Below are 17,852 nucleotides of genomic sequence, written 5' to 3'. Positions count from 1 at the left end.
ATCTCACTCCAAATATTTATTTGCTAATATGTGGAAAATTAGTAGAAAGCCAGACTGTTTCTGCACAAAAGTTAACTCTGCCACTAAGATATATCCTTCATTGACTTCTATTCACACAAAACAGCCTTTGGTATCCCTGTTAGCCGTTACGCTAACGTTTGAGCTAACCTTGAAAGCTTCCCCTGGGGGAAGGGCTCTGCCAATATCAAAACTGAGGTGAAGAAATGGGATATTATATGCAGGCAATCATACTAATGAGAATCTGCCGTCCTCTCTTATTTGAAGCTTTGTTTTTCAATGTTAAAATACTTTCATTTGTGTTTAATATACAGAGAAAGTTATAAGAAAACCATTTATGTTGATTTTTCTGAAAAATGTGAACAGTGGTGCTTTGTGTTCGTTTTCAATACAATCTCATTTGGATAACTTGTGCCATCCTTTCCAACACCTGTCAGTTTTCGGCAGAGTTAGCGTACAATAAAAATAAAATATTTATTTATCTATTTTTACACTTTTTATGTTTCGTATTTAAACAAATATTCGGTAAGTCTGTGATGGTTTGACTAAACACAAAGTGTAGAATTGCAGGCCAGTCTCACAATCTGTTTGAAAATATGTCTTCTGTTCTTCGCTAACACACAGACCGAGCTCTAAGCTTGTGCTAAGTGTGTTGTATCTAAGTCAATCAATGTGTTATCTTCTCACCGTAACTAAAGGTCAAGGCCTCATTTGGAGAAAAGTATTGCCCGTGGCTATGCTCCTGTGATCCAGATTAGCTGAAAAACATGTCATGTCCCACCTGTTGAGCTGTTAAGCTTTAGGTCTCTTTTAAATTAAAGCTGTCAGATCTTTCGTTATCTGCTCATGTCACATCCACAGCCTGGGATCATGCTGGGCATTATATTACATCTGTGTCTTCGGGCATGCTGAGTAATTCATGTTTCTTTCTCCAATGATAATATAAAGAGGAATGCTGCTAAGTAACAAGCACATGCATATTGTAAAATCAACCACAGGGAGGCAAGTATGAAATTAAGAGGAATTGTCTTTTTTTGTTTTCTTATCCTTATCCATTTGTCTTTCTGCTGTTTAGCCAGTTAGAAATCCAGCATTGATGGTAGATAAAGTTAATAGGGTCAGTTTCTAAAAAGTGCATGTGATTTAAATACAGAAACTATATAATCCGTGATATCGTTCTTTCAGATGTCTTGGCATTCAAGCAGAATGAATATCTTTGCTAATATGCAAATGTATAGCAGCCTTTCTTCTTAGTGACCTCATTAGTAATACTCTCTTAGCTTGGATAGGAAATATATTTTTTATCTGTTTCCAAAGAATTCTTTGAAAAGTTTACTTTTCTAAGATAAAACATAGCTGGCATCTATATCAAATAGCTTCGTGCTCGTTTTAATATGTAGTTGCACTTTACAGACCGAAGTGCTGGCCAGCTGAAACGCGTGTGCGACGGACAACAAAAGCACAAACCAATCCAAGAAAAAAACTTATTTTATTGTTAATAATACATTACTAATTGTCAAGATAAAAGCTTTGTGCAGGCAGTTCTGTAACACAAACAAACTAGTGCAGGGTAATGGAAAACAGGCCTTGGCAAAAGTAGAAATTGTGTGGAAGCAATGTCAAAAAATGCATGTTTGGATGCCCACACTAAAGGTTCCTATTAGAATAATCCCAGTAATTGTCTGTATGTTGTCCTGTAGTGTGAAATCAGTGTTGTAAGCTAAAATCAGCATTACATACAAGGATTTATTGTTTAAGTTTTTGTTCATTCTCCTGTCTGGTTTGGCAGTTGTCTTGGATTTTTGCTGACACCTAGTTGTGTGGAGGCATGGAAAGTCATTTAATGATTCTAATGCAAAAATGTTCTGTAGTCTCACACAATTGATTTATTCCTTAAGCAAATTTAAAAGCAGTATTATCGAAATGAAGTAATAGTATAAACATGGTAGCCTCCATTGAAGGTAAATCATAAAAAAATACAATATTATAATTACAGATGTTTAGGAAACATGCTAACTTTACCTACCTTGTTTTTCTCTGGAAAAAAGTGCTACAGCCAGTTATTTCAATCTGAAAGGTGTTCCTTCTCGGAATGTCTGTTTTTGTTTTGATCCATGAGATTCCACCCACTGCAGTTACCCAATAGTATTTCAACACCCCAGGTTGCCAGTTGGGAGAAAACAGTGCATTTCTGAGCTTACTGTAAGTAAGTTCAGGTACTAATGGGCAATAATTAGTTCAAGTCACTTGTGATGTGTGATAATGAAAATGTGCTCATTACACACGCTCTTACTAATGTGTATTTTCATTTAAATGATGAGGCCAAAGATCACGTAGAACTGTCATGTTTTGAGTAAAGATCTCTATTGATTTCAGTTTTCCTATCAGTCAGTGATGAAGAGATTAATACTGACCAAATCGTTGATAACATTTAATTAAAATTTATTTCTCTTAACCATGATCCTGGCATCTAAAATGGCCTAGCAGATGAAATATGGCATTCTTGGAAGAGCTGAACAAACTGTCCTGGAGTCTGGCATGATAAATTTGCAGTAAGGAACATTACCCCAGCAAAACAAATTGCATTTATATCAGGACCTGCTGCATGATGAATTAATTCAGAGCAGCTGAGAGCTAGTTGGAGTTCCAATGGAAAGAGCTCTATATATTATCTGCCTTTACCTTTTTTTTTCTTTGGGTAAAAGCAGGAATGTTTAAATGAATAGTTCACTGAAAATAAAAATTCTGACATCATTCACCTTGTCAGCATTAAAGAACCAAACCTGTTTGACTTACTTTCTTCTGTGGATTACAAAAGGAGAAATTGTGAAGCCAATGCGGGTTGCTGTTTCCAATGCAGTTACAATAAATATGAAATACACTGCTGAATGACAAGCAATTATAGTAAACTAATATATTCTTACATGTTAATTAAACTTTTATTCAATATTTGTTTTTACACATTCTGCAATTTAGAACCATTAATGTATATTAGCATTAACTGTAAAAATGACATTACAAATAAAATTATAATCAATTACTTTATGTGCTTTAGTATTTAAGTCAACATAACACAATAAGTGTACTTTTTTAAAGCATTACAAAAAATAATTATACAATGATTTAAAATATACTTTAAAGCATAACTTTTCATTTGACATTATAATGCATTTTGCTGAATTGTATTAAGAAACATAATCATAATATTCATGAAAGGGATAGTTCACCCAAAATGTAGTTTACTCATCTTCAAGTTGTCTTCTGCTGTACCCAAAAGAGGACATTTTCAAGAAAATATGTGTAACCAAAAAGTTGATTGTCCCCAGTCAGTGGAGACCACCATACAAATTCTTCAAGAATATCTTCTTTTGTATGTCAATAATTAACTTTTATGTTGCTTTATATTTACTTCTGCATAAGAGTTGAAAGAAAACCTCTATTCAGTACTAGAATGTAAAGAAGAATATATATAGTATGGTCATGTGTTGAAGAACCCAACAATAAAGGCCATCTCTACTGAATTTAAAGCATGGACTTTACTGGCTTGAAAATTACTCATGGGAGCACAGTGAGTTTTGGGAGCTTCATTTCCCTTCTCGGGAATAACACCATATATCTTCTAGAGATAAGAGGCTGAGATCTGGCCTGGACAGGGTTGAATGATAGAGGCAATCCCACAGATGTGTGCGTTTGATAGAGTTTGCGTCAATGTGCAGGCTCTGAAGAGAAACAAATAGTACTGAAAGCGAACAAGTTTGCCGTTATGATGCAGTTCAGCAGTTAGAGAGGAACAGCCATGTGTCCTAAAGTTGACATTAGTGATTGCCATAAATCACACTGTGTATATTTTATGTGTTCACTTGACAGAATCTTCAGTGGAATCTCCAAGGACAGGAGGAGGTTATAGACATGCGGTTTGTGGCAGCAGGTTCCATATACAGCTATGCCTTCAGTTTTGCAATATTCTAAATTTGTAGGCACCTATTTCTTCTGTGTAAAAAAATAATGCAGATCCCATTTATTTTTACATAAAACTGTATGTATTTTAGTTTATGAGACAAGCAATACATTATAAAAACTTTTAGAAGAAAAGGAAGAGAAGTCAAAAGAAGTCAAAGGTGCTGTAAGGGATGTCAAATATAACTAAAATAGACATCCAAGGAAATCATATGCCTTTAAACCTTGTAAACAGCTAGACAAAAAAAAACAAAAACAACTCAATCAACAAGCACTTCTTCAGACCTGCAAGTTAAAACATTTTTTTATAATATTTTGTTTTAAATGTTCCGAAGCCATATTAAAATCAGTATAAAAACTGAACTTTGATAGATAATCGTCTCCATTCTCTGTTGCATTTAAATGGTTGTACTGAGGTTAAATATAATTTAATAAAATGAATATATATATATTAATGGGGTCATTTGATGGTGCTGTAACACTCGAAGTGAGAAATTAGGAGAGCAGGAGTATAAAACCAAGGAATTTATTCATATCGCGGGGAATCACACGTAGCACAAGGAGCTGACATCAACAATAACTGGACCAAGAAACAGGAAACTGAACTCTTTAAATAGACAGACAATAGGGACTACCAACTAGACACACCTGGATTCAATCAAAACAAACGGGTAGCCCCTGGAAAAATCATAATAATCATAATCAGGACAGGAACAGGTAACTAAACAAATACGGGACGCGGAACGGATTTCATATAAGATGCGGCCGGGGGGTGGGGGGTGGGGGGGGGGTGTTGGTGCTGGTGCTGGTGCTCTGGAGGTCATTTGGGGTGCCATGGTGGATCAGGAAACTCATGAGGCCATGCCGGAGCTGCCTCCAAGGCCGTTGCCTCAGCCACCGCCTCGACTTCTACAGCTGGAGCCCTTCTACCCCCCCACCCCCGCTGGAGGGCTGGTACTGGAGGGCACTCTGGGGGAGCAGGCAGAGTAAGGACTGTTTCATAGTCAACGCATCTGTACGCATAATGCGTCCCCGAGGCTACGCATCGTTACGCTTCGGCCTCCATTATGCGTCGGTGCGTAGCCAAATGTGTTGTCCTAGTTTTTGATACGTGACGCACCGATGTACGCAATACTATGCGTTGTCGGCGACATTGCAAGTATTGTACATTAATTCAAGTATATTGTGTTTACAGAAGAAGAAGGTTTGAATACGACCCGACTCTACTAATATCACCCCACTCTACTACTCCCTGTTGCGTGAGCGGTGTATTGCATACACGCATTGACCGTTACGCTTGCATCGACTGTTTAGACTATGAAAGGGAGCGCGTCGCTCGCGTCTCTCGGTTTGCTTGCTCGTGTTTCTCGTGTTGACTATGTAACGGCCCTAAAGCACTTTTGAGTAGCTGGCACTGGATTGAGTTTTGGGGCTGGAGCCAGCACAGTTACATTTATGTACATTATTGTTTCTCCTCTGTGCCTCTTTTCAAACTGTGATGCCATCTCCCAGCAGGAAGAAACGATAGCTGCTCACATCTCAGCTTATCTAACAGACATTTCTTGCTTGATGAAGGACCATCACCTTCAACTCAACCTTACCAAGACAGAACTGCTTGTGGTTCCACCCATCGTTTCATCACAATTTCACCATCCAGTTAGGCACATCAACCATAACTTCTTCAAAAACAGCCAGAAACCTTGGTGTAGGCATGGGCTGGATTACTGGTTTCAAGGTATACTGCGATTTGAAAATGTCACGGTTTCAAAACCACTAATATTTTCCATTATACCGTTCCTGTGGTATCCACTGTTTTCCATGTCTCCTCAATGACTGAAAGAGAATGAAGTGTAGAGAGTAACACTGACCCCTCCTCCTCCTGTTGGTGTGAGCCAGCGGTCAGTCACGTGTGTGTAGGATGACCGAACTTAATGCCCAAGAACACTTATCAGTCAGCGTTCCTTTTGTCTCGTGCACAGCCGCGTCCCACAGCTTTCAAAGGTATACTCAACCGCAGATGAGCGCGGACGGATGAGCTCGACACATGCGCAGATCCACGGGGTGCACAGCTGTGCACAAGCCTTCTTGATGAAAATAATGTAATGCCAACGTAGCGCGGACAGCAAAAAAATACTTTGGCCTTTACGCGATCGGCATCCGGCCGTTTTTTGCCTTTGTGCAAGTCCAGAACAGAGAGTTGCAATATGTCATTTATGTGATAATATGAAGTCTGTTAATGCCGTTAACACAGGCCAGAGATGTCGAAGATGGACACACAGAGAAAAATACAGTAGCAGGCAGATCACTCACTGTTCATGTTGCACAAACTATTGGAAGAAAATCCTCAATATTGATTTGGGGGTTTATATGAATGTATTTCTTTGGGCAGCTGACTGTCTTCTTAAAAGTTTACGTGGTATAATTTCACAAAGCTTGTCAGAACACTCAGTTTTTGCTTCAAATTGGGTTATTATTCAATCAGATGATGTGTATGATTAATATTATATAACTAAATGATATGAAATGATATAAATGTTATGTATAAGAATTATATAACTAAAATTAAATAACTGACAGATTTAGGTTACATAGAAAGATGTTAAAGATGTCAGTCTTTAATTTTGTATTTTTTTAGGAAACAAATCAAAGAAAAAAAAACACACAAATTCTATTGTTTCTAATTCTCTGTATGTTGCTCAAAAACAAAATATATTGTGACCAGTGGGATTTTTTTTTTTCACACACTCTGCAGATAACAGATCTGCAGATTTGCTTATTAAACACCAGGAACATCAGGCACTTTCTTTCAGAACATGCTTCACAACTCCTTGTTCAAGCTCTTGTTCTGTCCAGGATGGACTATTGCAATGCTGTCTTGGCAGGTCTTCCAGACAGTTTTATCAAACCTTTACAATAAATCCAGAACTAATTTTTTATGAGCTGAAAAGAATGCATGTTACACATCTGTTTTGCAGCTCACATAAAATTCAAGGCATTAATGTTTGTCTACAGAATCACCACTGGCTCTGCACCACTTTACCTAAATTCATTACTTCAGACTAATGTGCCCTCTAAAAGCTTGCACTCTGGAAGTGAACAGTGCATTATTGTGCCATCCCAAAGAGGCACAAAATCACTTTTACTGACTTTTATATTAACTGTTCCCCAACTCAATCTGAGCAGCTGTGTCCTTGGCCATCTTCAAAAATCGGCTCATCTTTACTTGACCCTCTAACTCTAGCACTCTTTATTGTAATTCTACGAATCCGAATCCTAAACCGAATACCGAATCCTTCTCGCATCCTTATTCCATTAACACAGTAAAACACATTGATGAAGTAAACAATGTCCACAGAAGTGCATTTTTCATTTTTTTTAACTGTAAAAAAAAAAAAAAAAGATTAGGCAACATTAAGCCAGTATGACAAGTGGGAAAAACTATTTTGACAATTACCATAAGCCTATGCTTACCAAGTACAAACCAAAATCTTTCAATAAAAGTGCAACAATGATAAGAAAAGTGTTATTCTTTTCTTTTTTAAACCGGAATATGTTTGGTGACTTAAAGGGGGGGTGAAATGGTATTTCATGCATACTGAGTTTTTTACACTGTTAAAGAGTTGGAATCCCATGCTAAACATGTACAAAGTTTCAAAAATTACGTTGTACGTTTGTTCCGGTTTGTCACAAGTTTCGGAAAGTTTTTTTCGAGTCTGGCTCTGTGTGACGTTAAATGGAGCGGAATTTCCTTATATGGGTCCTAAGGCACTTCTGCCGGAAGAGCGCGTGCTCCCGTATAGCAGAGCACTGAGAGCACAACAGACTTCACTGACCAGAGCGAGAGCGTCGCGAAATGTCACAAAAGAAGTGTGTTTTTGGTTGCCAGGGCAAGACAACCCTGCACAGATTACCTAAAGAGAAACAGCATTAAGGGGACCAGTGGATGGAGTTTACTTTTACAGAGCATCAACGGAGTTGTGCAAGTGTTTGTGTTTGTTCCCCTGCATTTCGAAGATGCTTGTTTTACAAACAAGGCCCAGTTTGACGACGGATTTGCACATCGTTTATTTCTTAAGGATAATGCAGTCCCAACGAAAAAGGGTCACGATCGTGTGTTGGAACCACAGGCGGTGAGTAAAACTGCTTCAAATATCTCTGTGTTGTTAACTTAGCTATCGGCGCGTAAGACTGTTAGCCGTGGTTTGTTTTGGTTGGTTTTGTCCTCACGGTAATGTCACAGTTTCTAGCGCTCTCAACGCAAAAGTCTACTGGCGCTCGTGATTCTTTAGCTCCGCCCACACGTCACGCCTCCAGCCGGTCGTGTTTTTCCGGGAAAAATCGGTTCAGACTATCTTTCTCTTATATATAATAAAACTAAAGACTTTTTGGAGTTATGAAGGATGCAGTACTACTCTATAGGTACTCAAGATTAACAGGATATTGAGTGAAAACGAGCATTTCACCCCCCCCCCCCCCTTAACTGAAATTAATGTTATTGAACATTTACTCAATAAACATGTATAGTAGGCAGTTTTCGTTTATAACAGTAGGATAGGCTACGATTAGAACAGTATTCAAATATTAAGTAAAATATTACGGAAGATCACACACATCTCCTGCATCATAATTAAATTAACGTAAAACCTCTAACCTTTCACATGAAATGAGAGTTTATTTTAAAAAAAAACAAGACGCTCTGCATTATCAGGTTACAGCCGGTTGAGAGTGTGGGAACGAATGTCCCCAGCAGTACTGAAAAGTCTTTCAATGGGCACAGATGTTGGTGGCACACATAGGTTGATCTTTGCCATTTTTGCCAGCAGTGGAAATCTGCTGGTTTGTCTTCCCCCACTGAAGAGAGTCCTCTCTAAGAGGAATCAAAGGCTCACTGAGAAAAACGCTTATCTCCACGTCAGCGGCCAATGTGACTGGCTCTGTATTGCAACAGAACGGTTCTCATGTAAACACCATCATGTAATCAATGGTAGCACAAGCCTAGGGTTCGGTTCGGTGAAAAAAAAATCTAAGGTTCGGCCGTCAAAAGGCCCAGTATTTGGCCGAATCCGAATCGGAATCCTGGATTCGGTGCATCCCTACAATTAACAAAAAGCAAAAAAGGCCTCTAACATTAGCTCACTCTATTATTTTCCTGTTCTAGGTTTTCTTTTTACTTATTATATATATAATAAAAAAGACCTTGCTACATTTGCTGCATTAGGCTAACTGAGACTTGTCATAGCACTTGCGTATCATGGCTTTTTTGTTGATTTTGATTGCTTCCATTGTAAGTTAACCCCTTAAGTGTCACCCCCCCTTTTTGGGGTAGAGCTGAAACCTAATTTTGGGCACGTTTTTAAAAACACACTTGGAAGTTTCTTGTACATGTGAAAGAAGTTGAATAAAATTTAAAACAAAAAAGTTATAGGTGTTTAAGTTTGTTGTAATAAAAAAAGTAATTTAAGTAACGAACTTTGATAAATTCAAAAGTGTAAATGGAATTATAATATTAAGAATATAATAAATATATATTTTTTTATTATGAAAATTGGTTGGGGTTCAAAAATGATCAAATACAACTATACATACATATTTCTAATATAAACAGACTAAACATGATTTGTACAGATTATTTTTGGAATACCTATGAATACAAATGCAATCAGTCTATTTTGTCCAAAAAAAAAAAAAAAGATTAATACAAAAAAAACTTTTATTAAATTATCTTTTTAACACTGTAGTCTAATATGTGTTGATAAAATGTCAAGAAAATAAACTGCTGATATCCACACGTCAAAACCCTTTTCACAACAGCGTATTCAAACGTGATGATGTGCACATGAATACACAGCAATTGTTTACATCTTCCCTCTAAATTGTAAATGTATTAATAATTAAGAGCAGCTCTCTGGAGAGTGCATTCACATTTGTCCGCTAATTACCCATGATGCAGTTCTCAAAGTGATGTTGTGTCTCTTTAAACCTATTCATTGTGAAAGCTAATGCATGTGCCTTTGAATTATAGAGTTTTTCTCCAGTTAAACAGACTTGCAAATGCAAGTGGATTTTGAGGAATCGCATGTATGTTGAGGTTTCATTTTATTGTCTGTCCATTATTATTACAGGTACATTGACCATATCTGATTGCATGCATGCTCTTGCTCTTTATTCTCACGAAAAATGAAATATAACACTTTGTTAAAACGTTGTTTTGGCAGTTGTCACAAGAAATGTTGATTGGATTGTTTGGCTGATTTGTTTACACACCAGAAGTGCCAATGGAAATTTTGCATCATTTTAATTAGCATTAGGAAATGAGTGAAAGAATTGGAGAAGACAGGAAATATGGCGGCAGGTCTAAATAATTAGTGGTTATTAATATGCAGACTAGCAGATGCCTCTGTTACAAGTAATGGGTTTAATGTTGTGGCATGATGGCATGGAGCTGCCAAACCCCTTGACAAATGCTTGTTAACAGACTATGGTGTTGTTAGCACCAAAGAATGCATTTTTATCTCATGTACTAATGAACTTCTAAGTAATGACCTGCCAGTAAACAAGTGTTAGTCAAGTTACTCTGAAAATGTAATCAGATTAAGTATTAATTACGTTACTAATTAGTATTTCAAAAGTAATTAGTAATTAGTTACATTTATAGTTCTGTTACTTTTTTCTCCATGAAATTTACACTGTAAAAAAGAATCTGTAAAATATACGGTAAAAAATGGCAGCTGTGGTTGCCAGAATTATACCATAAAAAAATACAGTGGAAAAAATGTTTTTTTTTTTTTTTTTTAACCTTAAACCGCATAAACATTTCATTATACCAAATACATAAAATACATAAAATAATGTTCTTTTTAGCAACATCATATGACCCCTTTAAGTTTAGGTTAGGATTAAGGAATCTAAAATATGGTTGTGCAGAATAAGGCATTAATATGTGCTTAATAAGTACTGATAAACAGTCAATATGTTAGTAATATGCATGTTAATAAGCAACTTGTCAATAGTGAGAATTGGTCCTTAAAATAAAGTGTTACCAATAATTTATTTTATTTTATTGTAAATTTCCTAAAAAGTTTATTTCAGGATAAGATATCCTTCAGAGCAAACTGAACATAATGGTTTAAATTTGGATTAAAAAAAAATATATATATACCCTGAGCACACATCAAAATAAGCAAAGTAAATATGGTTACACGTTGAAACACCCGTAGTGTGAATTACAATTTTTAGTGAACATATATGGCTGAAAAGCCTTAAATTAGCTGTAGTTCTTGCATCAGATTTCTATTAAAGTAATGTCTTGAGCATTTGCATATTATAACTTAATGTAAGTCTAGAAATATTAATGAAGTTGACATTAAATGTATTGAATGCAATCTTTTTTCTGTAAATGTTACATGCCAAACCATGTTTATTATACTATTACAATTTAAATGTCATATTATTATTAATAGTTTATAGATTTTAGCCTAGTTAAAACATTTTTTTTTTTTTTGAAAATAAAAAAACAGTATTATAATACAGCATTGACTTTTCTTGGCCGATGTATTATTACTATCAGTTGTTTGGCTATTTTTATTAAAGGTCGCAGTCCTTACAGATCATTAGTCATCACATGCTCAGTAAACACTGCAGGTCTCATGAAGGTCACAGACATGGAGGTACAGCTTTAATTTAATCCAGTTGAGTGAACACAGGGCTCTTTCATATGTTATGTTAGTTTAATATGAAGTTAAGACATTACAAGAAGTGATCTTGTCTGTGGGTGCTTTATTTACTTAATAAATTATCTTCATTTTCATAATTTTTACTCATTCAGGCTGATTAGCAGATCTGTAGCATTATTGTTAAAGAGAAAAGTTGAGCTTAATATATCTTTTCTCTAGTACTTTCAAATGTTGAGCTAATTGATAAGAAATTAAGCTGAAACGTTTCTAAACAAACAAACACTTTCTTACATGAGCTGAAGATCATATTGTGGGCAAACGACAATTACAAGTATTATTTTATTTAAATCAGATAAATCAGATGCAGAACACTGTTTTAATTGTCATGTGTGAAAATATGCTCAATATGTATTTCAATGTTATATTAATGATGTTTTTAGACTTAATGGATCACTAAGAAGCAGAGAATAATTCATTGTTAACAAACAGCAAGAAACATGGAAAAGTGAGAGGATATAACATGCTTTATCTCATATTTCTCTCTCAGCAGATACAATGAGGGAAAAAGCTGAGCTTGCTTTCTTTTTTCTCTTTAAACGTGTGTTTTCTTCCATTCCTGCTAAAAATGCAGTCAATGATTGATAATTGCAATGGTTGGTTAGTAATAAAAATAAGAAAAAAATCCACTCTTAATTTCAGATGTTGATTTATCATTTTATTATGTTCTTCAACTGGAATATTAATTTAGCTACATTAAAGCTGCTCTTTTGAAAAAGTAGGCTTCTTATGGAGTAGCCGATGCGTTGTTAAATAATCATGATGTCATTTATCATTTTAATCCGGTAGATTTTTGGCTCAACAAATATTTTTTATTTTTGAAAAAAGGGGATTTGAATGAATAAACAACTAATCAGAGAGACAGGAACAAACTTAAACAGAAACCAAGAGACCTAGAGAGAACAAATAAGAGAGACTGGACAATTTAGGATAAACTGATTCACTAGAAAGAAACAGAATGAATCACCATTTAGTTCAGTAGAATAAATCAGACTTTACAGCACTACTAAAGCGAGGACTGTTGAAAATTAACTGTTTCACTAAAACGAACCAGACTTTACAGTGTTTAATGAAGGATAGTTGAATGAACTGACTCAATAGAATAATCAGATTTATCTGATTCATTAATAAGAATGAGAGAAGACCGTGGATGAACAAGTTCACTTAAATGAATCTGACTTTACAGCACTATAAAAGTGAGGACCATTTATGAAGAACTGATTCACTATCAATGAATCTGACTTTCCAGCAAGTAAGAGTTATGTTACTGAACTACTCTCACACTAATAAAAATGTAGTTTAGTTAGTAGTAACACTCTCTTTAGTAACTCATCAGTTCTGCTGTAGAACCAGTGTACATATACAATTAAATAAGAATTAAACAGCGTTTTTGATGAATATTTTTGACAACCATTTTCTGTCAGCACTAGCATGTTTCACCTGAGGTGCCTCATGAAAATATACGACTGTAGGCCCTTTGCACATACAGCTCTTTTTTTATGAGACAAATCTCCTGTACATTTATTCAATGGGGCTTAAAATAGCAGTTGAAAATGCTGATGTGTGTATCCATGTACCTGAGGGAAATGTCAAAAAGTTTCCTCTGCCAATGAAGCATTTGTCCTTCAGGAGAAACTAGGACTGCAAATCGTGTCAAACACTGGAAGACGCTGTGGTGTTATGTGCCTGCCGACAGTATCGGAGATGCACAGTTCAACATTGTTTTGTGCAGTGATGTCTTTATATTTGACACCTGGGATAGGAGCCCAGTCTAAGCAACAATCTCTTCTGTAGCACATTTATCCGTCCTACTTTTGCTGGAGTTTGCCCTTAGGGTGCTTAAGCTGAGCTAATACCAAACATGTAAACTAGTCTTAATTCTAGAGCTCAATTTCAAGACTACCTTAAATTCAATGCCAGATAAACCGATGCCATTATGTTGGCTTATTTACAGAAGTATCTGTCTAAGCTGAGATTTTATATCAGGTCTTTTTGTAAGTTATATTGATAAGGAGAAACAGGATTCAGGCAAAAATGTATCCTGTGCTCAAATGTTTTCTCAAATGTTGTCTGCAACATGCCATTCATATTTTAAATGAGACCAATTAGGCTATCAGTGGAATAGACAGTAATATCATTGATTTACAGCAATGTAATGAAAATATTTTTTACATATTTATTAAACCTGTCATTATGTCCTGACAGCAGAATATGAGACGGATAATCTGTGAAAAAAATCAAGCTCCTCTGGTTCCTCCCAGTGTTCCTATTGCCATTTGCAGAAACTCCATCGCTCCTGGTAAAAAATAACCAGTCAGAGCTGCGGTCCGTAACTTTGTTTGTGTTCAAAATGTAGAAAAATGTATATAATAAGTGAGTACACCATGAATCCATTTTCCAAACCGTGTTTTTGGCTTGTCCTGAATCACTAGGGTGCACCTATAATAAGTGTTTATATTCGGACTATTTTAGATTGCTTCGGGGATACCGCAGCAGAGTAACCCAGTACCTTTGTGATTCTTCATAGACATAAACAGAGAGAAGTAGATACGGCTACGATGTTCTTCCGCAAGACGCAAGCAGTTCTGTTTATTAACCGCTAGAGCGTCAAAAGTTCCCTATCGCAGCTTTAACTCATTTTAAAAGAACATGTTTCAATCAAGTACCTCAAAATAAATGTTACACTTCCCATCATGTTTTGCATGGTCTGTACAGTATAAGGGAAGGGAAAATGTTGAAATAAATTTTATGCATTTATTATTGATTTTTGTTTTTAGCTAAAAGAGGAGATAGTAATATACAGCCAAGTATGGTGAGCCATACTCAGAATTCATGCTCTGCATTTAACCCATCCAAAGTGCACACACACAACAGTGAACACACACACACAGCAGTGAACGCACACACGGAGCAGTGGGCAGCCATTTATGCTGCTGCGCTCAGGGAGCAGTTGGGGATTCGGTGCCTTGCTCAAGGGCACCTAAGTCGTGGTATTGCCGGCCCGAGACTCGAACCCACAACCTTAGGATTAGGAGTCAAACTCTCTAACCATCAGGCCACAACTTCCCCGTGGCTCCATAAATAGGGAGTCTCCTAAAGAGGGAAACTAATATCTAAGGTGCTATTATGTTGGCACTTTAAAATACTTTCTGTTATAGTACGTTGGTGTTTTTTGGCTGAGTTACCATTGTGGTTAAGTGTGGAGTGTGTGGTTGGTTTGAGGACCAGCTAAAATTTAGATGACGTTGCTTCAAGTAAAAAAAATGTATCTGCCAACAACTAAGATCATATGTGTAACTGAACTAAAATTTGGCATCTGACATGTCTAAATAACTTGATTTAATATCTTGGAACCACTGTCCATGATTGAATTATGTGATGTGATTGAATTCCATGTGCTGTACCAGGCGAGTTACAGAGCAAGCTTATTACATTAGAATAAACATATATAGAGAGCTTGTTATGTGATGAAAAATCTAAATAAATTATGTTATTATGTTATGTTAATTATGTTTTAAGGTCATGACACAAATATACTGTAAGTCTTTATTTATAGATAATTTGCCCTGTAATCATCATTTGTGTGAAAATGAAGAACAGTTGTTGGCATTTTACTGGCTCTGTTGTACATTTCAGTCACAAATTTTTCAATGAGCCTGGGTTGCTACTTGTACACTGTGGCAAAAAGTCATTATCAGGGCGGGAAAAATTCACACGTGTGAGTAAATGATGACAGAATTTTCATTTTTGGGTGAACTATTCCTTTTGCTCTGTTGCCACTGATTACTCCTTTATACAGCACAATATGCATCCTTGGTCACAGAAATGTTGCAAACCATCCTTGGATGCAATTTAACATTGGTATTCATATCAGTATGAGTGAAATTTTTGTGGACACAGTGTATCTGCAAGGTTATGAATTAAGTCATACTACCATGCGCATCTCACAGACTCTAATTTGCAGTTGTTAATTTACTGTGCTCTCACACACTGTGAACTCCTCAAAACATGAGCTGTCCTGTTAATGTGAGAAGAGTATTATACTGTCAGATGTTTAGACGTTGTTGTTATTAACATTTCATAATAATATTAAACTGGCATTTAACAGTAAACAATGAAACCTTGTTCTAATGATATCATAAATACAATGACATTATATGCAACCCTGTGACTTGCATGTTTCTCTGTAAACAAATTAGTTGATTGTGCTTTTGATTGATAAAGGCGATTTAATGCAAAAACTAGATCTAATCAGGACAGACAGAGAAGAAAATTCACCAGTAAGAGGACAAGTATATTAGAGACTCTAGTTTGAGAAACAGATCTCTCATTGGTGTTCAGCTTGAAGCTTCATTGAACATTGGACCAACAAAGATGTGATTCAGAAAAACATCCATCTTGGCAAAATGATGGTAATTAAAATTTTACCAGTCCAAGTACTTCCCATTCTCTTTCCTTTCCAACTTTTCCTAAACTTTTCTCATTAAATAAGCCCATACTTCATTAAGACGGCAATTGATGTCTCATTTCTATTCCTTGACAGATCACAAAAGCACAAATAAGCACTTTTCACATGATGTCTATCATCTTGCTGATGTTTTGCGATTACATAAATGTAAAAAAAATAATGGTCTGGTTTAGAGTTTCAAACCAGACCTTTAAATGAATCCCTGCTATGCTGTAGACTTATTGTTATTGTTAACTTTTTTTATTTCATCCAAGGTGGTTTTCTTAATGTTTTACACTGTCTAATTTTCACAGTCATATAAAGTAACTGTGGGTTCCATGCTGAACAGAATAACAGCTTTGCACATGGTCGGTGTGCAGATGAGCGAAGGGTCAGGGCAGTTCTGAGGTGTGGGGCATTTAATGGGAGGACCTCAAGTTTAAAGCCCATGTACCTTCTCTTAGGTGAGGGAAGGAGAGCGAAACGAATGCAGTATAATAACTCCCAATGCCAGTGGATGGCTGCTTTGATTGATGAGGCAAAGCAGGACCTTGATGGGTGAGGCAGAGTAAGCTGTAAATCGTGTGCTATGTTTTCCATTCGGAGAAATACTGCCCTGTTATTTCCATATGTGACCTCTGTGATCGAGAGGTGTCTGCTGAAGCAGTGCACTTTCGTTTGGTCGTGTTCACCCTTTGGTGTTCTCTGTGAGCTCTCCAGAGAAATAAATCACCTAAAATGAAAATTCTGTCATCATTTATGCACCTTCATCTGTATGCCATTATTTCTTTCCTCAAATTCTAAATGTGATTTCTGAAGGATATCCTGTTCATTTTTGAAAGTATAATTACAGTGAATCACTCTGACTGCTTCTAAGAACTAGATAAAGCGAGTTGTTGAAAAGACCCAGTGTAAAAAAAACATATTTTTTAGAATTTATTCACACTATAGACGTCACTTCTTTATTCATGAATGTGCTAATTTTCTTATAAGAGTAAACCATACCTATGAATGGAAAAGCGGTATTACTTTGCAATAACGACTGGTTGGCTTTGCATTATCCTGCTTATTACATGGCTACTTGCCAAAAACATAAGCATGAAATATGACTTGAGTAAACAGACAAATAATATAGAAAACTACAAACTGCAATAGTATTACAATATTATATTCTATATTATAATACCATGTCTTTTGTGTCTCCTTACAGTTTATTTTTATTTTTTTTATATTAACTGGGGGACTCCTAAACTAGGCTCAGTGGAAAAGTGACAAAAGCAAACATGAGATAAAAACACATTTGGTGAAACAACCATTCCATTGCTTGTATAAGTCTTTGAGCTTTTTTATTGTGACTCGTGCTACATAGGACTCCAAAATCCAGAATCCAAGTTGAGCTACCGAATAAGTTTACTATTAGCAAACTAGTTATTCTAACTATCATTGATATGAAAAGAGTGCAGACTAATATGAGGGACATGAAAGTGGCACCACATGTTCCGACAGACATAATGGTCAATAGCCAAAAATATTTGACTCTCACACCCAATGTTGCGATTTACCAACCAGCATCAGGTACTGCTGAAAGCCATGTATTAAAGAGAAATAAACATCTCTGAGACCCTGACGGCTTTATTGAGGTGTTTGAGAGGTGGGGTCTGAAAAAAGTCTGCCAACAGCTGGCTATTGCGCTGTCAGGC

At 36.2% G+C, this 17,852-nt stretch overlaps 1 long non-coding RNA gene across 1 annotated transcript in view; it reads left to right on the top strand.

The window, feature by feature from the left end:
- The window catches only part of LOC113049763 (uncharacterized), a 70,953-nt gene that overhangs the window by 29,094 nt on the left and 24,007 nt on the right, over positions 1-17,852 (top strand). The window lies entirely within an intron of this gene.

Source organism: Carassius auratus, chromosome 30, assembly GCF_003368295.1.
Source record: "Carassius auratus strain Wakin chromosome 30, ASM336829v1, whole genome shotgun sequence".
Classification (NCBI taxonomy): Eukaryota; Metazoa; Chordata; class Actinopteri; order Cypriniformes; family Cyprinidae; genus Carassius; species Carassius auratus.
The sequence above is the reverse complement of the archived record's forward strand: the minus strand, read 5'-3'. Positions and strand labels throughout refer to the sequence as shown.